This window comes from Dipodomys ordii, unplaced genomic scaffold (genome assembly GCF_000151885.1).
Source record: "Dipodomys ordii isolate 6190 unplaced genomic scaffold, Dord_2.0 Scaffold12, whole genome shotgun sequence".
Taxonomy (NCBI): Eukaryota; Metazoa; Chordata; class Mammalia; order Rodentia; family Heteromyidae; genus Dipodomys; species Dipodomys ordii.
The window spans coordinates 11224966-11233912 of record NW_012267228.1 but is presented as its reverse complement, the minus strand read 5'-3'; positions in this window follow the sequence as shown (position 1 = coordinate 11233912).

Below are 8947 nucleotides of genomic sequence, written 5' to 3'. Positions count from 1 at the left end.
TGGCGGCAGCGCGCGGGCGCGAAGTCGCAGCGCTCCAGGTGCTCGGGCAGCTCCTGCAGCTTGACCACCCGGCCGCAGCCGCGCGCCGCGTGCGCGCACTTGATATCCAGCTTGAGGATCAGGCGCTTGAGGGGCAGGACGTGGTTGAGCTCCTTGGCCGACAGGCGACCGCGGCAGCGCGCCGGGCAGCTGCCCTCTTGCACCACCCAGGGCAGCACGCAGCCGGCACAGAAGACGTGGCCGCACGGGGTGGTCAGCGGGTCCTCCAGGACCTTGTGGCACAGCGCGCACTTCAGGTCCGGGTCCACGTCGCCATCGAAGCGGTCCAGCTCGAAGCCCATGGTGGCGGCCGGGGCGGGCCCGGGGTCGCCTCCGGGCGGCCGGCCGCCACCCCCCCCCTCCCTGCGAGGCGGCCCAGACACGCCGGCTGCTCGGCTCGCGCTGCTCGCCCGCCCGCTCGCTCGCTCTCTCCCGGACTGAGCCTAATTGCTCCAGACTTCCTCGGAAAATGCCCCGCGAACAGGACTCCTCCGGCCGTATGTGCGGGAGCGCGAGCGCACGCACATCCGGCCCCGGCCGCCTCCCGACCTCCCCCCTCTGCCCGAGGGGCGAGGCCGGGAAGGCCAGGGCAGACCCAGAAGCGGGCGGGTCGGGGCTGGCATTTCGTGTCCGACAGCCAGCCCTCGATCCAGGGGGATGGTCCAGACACTCTCTTGGAGTCTTCGCTCCAGAACGTGTCATTCCTCCCTCCCCCCTCACCCCGAGTTTGGAGCTGAAGCGGTCACTTCCTCCCAAACGAGTTTCCCGGGAGCCCCTTCCACGACAGATCGGCCCCCACCCCCATCCCAGACCCCCTTTCCCTTTTTCCTCCCCCCCCCTTTCCTCTCCCTTCGGTGGCTGATGATGGCCCTGCGCGAAAATGATGCGGGTCGCGCTATTGCAGTACTTACGGCCCGGAGTTCTTTCCTTCCAGGGAAAGTTCCCCGCGCGGCTCGCGCTCCAGCTGAAACTCAGGCTGGGGCCCCGGCGTTGGGCCGGCGCGCAGGGCGGCGTGCAGGGAGGCCCGAGCGGCCCGCCAGCTGTCCGGGTGGGAGAGGCCAGCTGCTGGCTCTGTCCACTACAGCTAACACCTCTGAAGAGTCTGCACTGCAGTGTGTGGCGCGCTTTGGGGCTGGCACTTCTCAATCTGCCTCTTAGAAAAATCAGTGCAGTGTAAAGCAATATATATAATATACACATTATATATATGTATAAAATATAATGTATATATTATATATGTTACATAATGTATATATTATATGTGCACTGTATAATATGTATTATATATTATATAATGTTACATAATATGCATAATATGTATATATATTACATGTATACATTATATATTTTATATATATTATATATATATGAATCCCTGACCCCGTTGAGGGCCATTTCTGCCTAGTTGGTTTTTCCTAGGTATACTGCTTTTATTCTTATCTCCATCTTGTTATTGGGGAAAAAGCAGAGAGGGAGGGAGAAACAGAGGCAGAAGGAGATGTCCTGTGGGGTACTGTACCTCAACGTTTCACGGATTTTCCTATGGCCACAGACTCTCATCTCATCCCTTGATTTTAGAGTAGAGCCACACTGGGAGAACCTCCCAGAGAGGCTCAGACTGTGGGCCCATCACCATCGGCAGAGTGCCACTGGGTTTTAAATCCTGCCCATCCAGATTCTCTTCTAGGGTCGTTCTTGAAGCAGCACAGCCAGCCCAGGCTGTGGATTCAGCAAACACTTGGGAGCATTGAAAGAATACTTTCAGGATTCCGACCTCAGTGGAAAGCTCATAGCATGTATTGGGTCAACCTTTTTTTTATTTTATTTTTTAACCTCCTAAGGTTCTAGACTTTCCTAAGAAACACGAAGTCAGCATTGGTGAGAGTGAAAGCAAGTGATGGAATTCTCATTTGGGATCTGCTGCCAGATTCTCAGCAGCCAAGCCAGAGAATAAGAACTGTGTGTTGTCCAATGTCCTGGCTCTTGCAGCCTGGAAAGTGGGATTACAGCATCCATTTTGTCTAATTGCTTTTACTTCTCTCCTTGATGATGTGCCTGCTAAAGACCGATGACCTTCACTATTGAACTGCTTCATTGGAGTGAAAGAATTGCCTTGATGTCCATAAAGATTACTTGTTCTGAACTGACCTTTGAAAAGTTGTCACTCACTAGACTTTGTCAGTGCATGGTTGAGATCACCAGACAAGAGTTTCTTTCATCCACGTTGGTGGCATTTGTTGGTCTATTTGCGATGTTTTCTCTTAATTGCTTTAATCAAGTTATGCATTTCTTTGATAGGATTTCTCATGGGGTAGAATATTAGTGGCCTTTGTTCCGATAAGCCCATGCCAGGGAATCCTCCACAAAGTGTATTTATTAAGCTTCGCCTGGGTTCTCAGATAATCAATGAGAAACAGATTCCTTCAGAGAAGGTGTGTGGGCTTGTCAGTTTCACAGAGGATGCTTGTGTCAACATGGTGATAATCTTCAAACCAAACTGGTTTGGAATAACAGGAGATGCTCTGTAAGACAACTTAAATGAGAAATCAGTGCTCACTCAGGATGGATGGTTCTCTTTAGAGCTGTCCCTCCCCTCCTCCAAGGGTGACAGACTGAGAGATTGAGGATGAACCACTCCTGCTGAGGCCAAAAGATGCTATCTCCTGTGGTCTCTAGGCCTCTTAGACAAAAGGGAAGTCTTCTGAGCCACTCCTTATTCATTAATTTTAGGACTAGAGTTCTCAGGGGTCAGCAAAAACTAAATCAAACAAAATCAACCAGGTAGGATGTCAGGGCTGGGGGACCATGCACATCACTCCAAAGAGAGTGACTAGGAGCCAACTCCAAAAGGAAAAAGAAGACACACAGGCAAAAATTGGCCATGTTGGCACTGGTGACCTGATGAGTTAAATAGTTCTATGTCAGGGGGATTATCCTCCCCACAGTAGGATCTTTATCAGCATTTTTGGTTGATGATCAGTAGATATTACCTCCTCCATGCCCTGGTGTCACAGCCAGACACTGGGACTGTCCCCTGGGGTGGGGGTGGGGGTGAGGGTGTGGGGGAACCTGCCCCAGATAGAGAACCACACAGTTTTCCAGAGCAAACTTCTGCTTATTGTTAAAGTCGGGCACTTCTGGCATCCATGAGAAGAGGATTCTGTAACCTCAGTAGGTTACAGAATCGCCAGTACAGGCAGCCCAGTGGAAAGGGTGTGGTGTTGGAAAATGGAGGCACCACGCTGGCAAATATAAACAGATACTGCAGGAAAATGAACTTTTGGTGTGGTGTTGTGTCAGGTATTGAGTTTTCTAACATAGGTTTAAGGATCCAATTTTTCAAATTCAGATTAAAATCACATCTTAAAATTCAGCTTCTTTAGAGCTAACATAGATCATTTCAAACACATGTGAGCACTTGCATGTGGATGAATTCCTTCTCATATAGATTGGTTGCTTTGCAATTTTTTTTCTTTCTGGACTAGTCCTGGGGTTTGAACTCAGAGCCTGGGCCCTGTCCCTGGGCTTTTTGCTCAAGGCTCGTGCTCTACCAGTTCAACCAAAGCTCCACTTTCAGCTTTTTGGGCTTGCTTGCTTGCTTGTTTCTCTTCCTCCCTCCACCCCACCCCTCTGTCTCTGTCTCTCTCTCCCTTCCTTCCTCTTTCTTTCTTTCTTTCCTTCTTTCTTTCTTCCTTTCCTTCTTTCTTGCTTCTTTGGTGGTCAATTCGAGATAAGAGTTTCACATACTTTCCTGCCCAAGCCGGCTTTTAACGATAACCCTCAGGTCTCAGCCTCCTGAGTAGGTAGGATTACAAACATAAGCTACTGGTGCCTGGCCACTTTGCAAATTTTTAAAGCCTCCATCAATTTTTCCTTTTATAATCTGTTTCTGTACTTTCTAACTAAACGTTAGAAAGCATCAGCCTAGTAGAAATGCCTGTGTCTGGATTAACCACAATCCCGCTGTGATTGCAAGCTCTGGTTTTCCTATCCTTTCCATTAGCCTCTTTAATCAGAAGATGATAGGAAGCCCTACTATCTTTTCACAGTAGTGTCCAGCACTATGCTCAGCATTTGACCTTTTCTATCTCCATAATCACCATGGCACATTAAAAGAAAGATATGTTGTTAGCCTATTTTGCAGATAAAGGTCTAACAGGTCTAACAGATGACATGAGTCAGAAATCTAGGTCAGGTCATCTGACTCAGAAATGTAAATTGAAGGATTCTAGAATCCTCACACTTTTTTCTTCTTTTCGTTTGAGCAGTGTTAGGGGTTGAACTCACAGCTTACACTTCCCAGGCAAGCACTGGAGCACTCAAGACAACCCTTTTGCTCTCAGTTTGTTTCTCCAGTAAGAGTCTTATGCTTTTGCTTGACCTTGGGTCAAGATCTTCCTACCCCTACCTCCCGAGCAACTAATAATTAAATATGTGCTAGCATTCCTGGCCTAGAATACTCTTAATCACTGTGAATGGTATGCTTTCTGCTTTGTTGCCTTAAAAGGCCTTACTTTACAAATGATGTAGATAATCACACCACACTTCTATCTTTGCCCATCTCTTTTCCTTGTTTCACTTTTCACCTGCATTTACAGTCTACATGATTTGTGAGTTCAGTATTAGAGAGAGCAAGAAAAAAAAACAAAACCCAAGGGTCTTTAGATTTGTCATTATCTTTTTCAGGCTAAAGATTTATACTCAATTAGGTGAAATGGAACCATACTATTAGATATGAATCTTCTCTTGCTAAACAGAATACCACCATAGAGTAGTAAGTTAGAGAAGTTATGTGAAAACAAGTATGAATAATTTCAGCCAGATTTCTTATCCCTTAACATAGTCAATGTCAGCAGTCCTGGGGGACTGGGAAATTCACGCAGCAGAAATTCAAGTAGCTTGTTGGAAGAAGAGACAGTACTATTTGATCCTGAGAGATCAAAGTCTTTCAAAGACTTGGATAAATCAAGGCCAAGCTACCATACTAGGTATAATGGATAGAAGAAGAGGAAGAGTTGTCAAAACGCTTCTTACAAATACAAACAAAAGTTTATTTCTACAAATTGATCAGGCTTCCCCTCCTCATCTACCAGATGGAATGAGCTTCCAGAGACCTCTTCCTTTTTTAGCTAATCAAACCTGATGGTGCAGTTGGCGCCACAGCAGCCCTATACTTGAGTAGGAGGAGGGAAAGGATGTCTTAGACTGCCAGAAAACCTTGTGTACCCCTGGCTTTCTGTGTAAGAATGCAGTTCATGGTCCCCTAGGCAGGGGTGGCCGCGCTGAAACAGGGGTATGCTTCACCTGGAGGATGGTACTCCGTGAGCCCTGCATCCATGGGAAGCCCTGTGAGCATCTCCAGCACCACCTCTCAGCGGCGTGGAGAAGTTGACTCCTGTAGTTGGATGTGGCGGGAGGCAGGAGGACAGTGGGAATCCAGAAGACTGGAGAGGCAAAGAAATGAAAGCGCCTTCCCATTGCACTGCTGAAGAGAAGCCACGCCTTTGGCCACAGCAGCTGGGGCTGAGGTTGATGAAATTAAACCAGTGGGAAATGGTGCCATTCCTAATAGTTAACCAAAATGAAATCATCAAGTTGGAAGTACCAGTGTACAATCAGGAAATGGTATGATTGGTGGCTTCGTTGGAGGAATAAAACAATCAATGCACAGGGCTGTTAATTATTATAGATTAAGAGATAGCAGTTAGGGAGAAGAAGAAAACCTTAACCTGTTTCTGAAAGGATTAACAGAGGCCCTCAGAAAATATACTAATATCACCCCATCCTAGACCAAGGGCTAAGGAATGTGCCCACAGTGATTCCAGGTGTGAAAAATGAAGGAGGAAAGGAAAAGCCCTGAGTGCCTCCTCCTACCTTAGTCTTCTTCAAGAAGCTTTCCTGGACGCTCCACCCTGTTGCTTCCTCTTTCATCTCAACAGTAAAACCTAAATATAAGGAGGAGAACTTGTGAGGTTTTCCAAAAGAGCATGTGATTTGCTTTATGAAAATTAGAATAGTATGGTCCCAGGAGGTACCCCTTCATACTAACTCGATGGCTAAAGTAAAAAAGACAGACAATGAAAGTGTTGGCATAAACGTGGAGAAATTGAAACTCTCCAGCAATGTTATGGGGTTGTGAAATGGAACAGCCACTCATGAAAACAATTTGGCACTTCCTCAGAAAGCTAAACCTTGGGTGACCCTATGACTTAGCAATTTCACTCCCAGGTATGTACCCATGTGCCCACTCAAAGATTTGTACATGAATATTCATAACCATATTATTCATAATAGCCTGAATATTAACCAATCCATATATCTATCAACGGATAAAAGTGCAAATAAAATGTAGCATTCTATGCAATAGAACATCATTTGTTATAAGAAGAAATACTGATTCATATTCCAATATGAAGTTACATTGAAACCATTGTTCTATGTGAAAGATCCCAGACAAAAGACTACACAGTGTCTGCTTGCATTTGTGTGAAATATATGGGGACAGAAGTTAAATTAGTGCCTGTGAGAAGCTGTAGGAGGAGGATGCCAGTGAGTAGGGGCTGCTTTTGGAGGTGCTAAAAAGGTGCTAAAAATAATTGTGCTTATGGTTACATAACTGTAAATATTCCAAAAGTTACTGAACTACACTGGAAAAGGGTGGGTTTATGGCTTGTGAATTATATCTTAATGAAGTTATTATAAAAGCACAATATAAATGAAGTTCTGCTAATATAAAAGAGAAGCTGGCGGGCTGGGATGTAGCTCAGTGGCAAAGCGCTTGCCTAGCAAGTGCAACGTCCTGGGCTCGATCCCCAGTACCAAAAAAGAAAAGACAAAAAAAATACAGTTAAAAAACCCCAAACAAAAGAGAAGATGGCCATCTGAAATCATGCATATTGAACATGATTCACTTACTCACACTGAAGGTTATTTTTTGTAAGATTATTGAATTGAGATGCATTAGGACCTTTTCCACCTGTAGCTCCTGAAACTCAATTTAGTGTGAAGTCAGATATGAGGAAATAAAAAGAAAAGGAAGGGTGGGAAAGAAGGATGGAGGGAGGGAAGGAAGGATGGAGGGAGGGAAGGAAGGAGGGAGAGAGGGAAGGAGGGAGGAAAGGAGGGAGGGAGGAATGAAGGAAGGAAGGAAGGAAGGAAGGAAGGAAGGAAGGAAGGAAGGAAGGAAGGAAGGAAGGAAGTGGGAGGAACATACGTCAGATTTTTTACCTCCTGAAAAATCCAAGAGGTTAAAAAGTACTTCAGGGGTGGCTGAATTCATGTGTTCACACAAACGCATCAGGAATCTTTTCCCTAGGTTAATCTCTTTGTGAGACAGGTTCTTGCTGTACTGATAGCCCTGTCAGTTCAAGATTGCATCTTACTAGCTTATCAACCCCAGTGCAAAGAACATCATTTTCCTAATAGCCACAGTACATTTACCCCAATATACAGTGCTAAAATACATTTTTAGGGTTCTAAAACCTTAGAATCACTTGATTCTTCCTAAAGTGGAAATGTGACAAAGAATGGGATATAACCTCTGGTTACATGGATTCCTGTATCAAATGAACAGTATCCAGAATGGTATGATGATCATAACAACAAACTTTCATTCAAACCAAAATCCCAGCACTGACTTTGCTCACAAATGGGAAAGATCAATTTTAGAAAGGCCACTTCACAGGGTGTCCTTTAACACAAACAAGCAAGCTCTTTTAAGTCCTTGCAGCTCAAAGCCTATGATCTAGGAACTTATTAATTTTAATTTTTCCCCTGGTACCTTCTCTGCCACTCTCATTTACTCAGTCTGTAAAATTAGGATAATAACAATCTGCGCTTGCCCAGCATATGATAATAATTGCTCATTAACTAATTTTTATATGTAGAAACCTGTGAAGACATTACCTAGGTGCTAAGTATTATTATCAGAGGCTGTTGGTAAAGATCAACTTTCTGTTGTCAGACTGGTCACAGTGTCTACTGCTCTTTCTATAGGAATTGGAGCTTCTCATGTCATTGTTGGGTAATGTGGTAGGCAAAATCCTGTCATTCACTGCCTTTTCCTTTCCTTCCCTCCCTGCCCCTCTCTGTGCTGGTACTGAGGCTTGATTTCAGGGCCTCTAATTCTCATTCAGCATTTTTTTGCTCAAGGCTAGCGCTCTGCCACTTGAGCCACAGCTCTACTTCTGGCTTTTTGATAGTTAATTGGAAGTAAGAGTCTCATGGACTTTTCTGCCTAGACTGGCTTTGAAACCCAATTCTCAGATCTCAGCCTCCTGAGTAGCTAGGATTACCAGCATGAGCCACCAATGCCTAAGGCACCTTCCTCTTGACACCAAGAACTTTATAAATATTCAGAGTTGTGATCAGCGTTTTTTCATTAATTGGGGGGATAGTCTCTGATAGAAAAAAAAATCAACTATTTGGGCCATGATGTCAATAAAGATTTATCAGGATGTTTGCTCAATCAGAATTATAACTCTTCAAACATCCAGAAAGCAAGGGAATCTCACACCCATTATCCTAGCTGCTCAGGAGGCTGAGATGTAAGGAGTAAGGTTCAAAGCCGGCAGGGGCAGGAAATTCTATGAGTCTTATCTTCAATGAGCTAGCAAAATGTTGGAAGTGAAGCTATTGCTCAAGTGGTAAGGCATGAGCCTTGAACAAAAAAGCCAAAGGATAGGAAGCCCTGTACTGCACACAAAACAAAACAAAACAAAACAAAACAAAAAAACAGCTTTCAGAGAGCTTCCTGCCATAGTGTAGAATGGCTTTGACTTAACTGCTTTCCCTTTGCACTAAACACAGAGGCTTTCCCTTTGTCTTCTTTCTTTTTATCTTTCTCTTTTTTACGACCAAGGAATAACTTCTATTTTTCTGGCAAGGCTTCAGGCAGAAGATTTTTGAG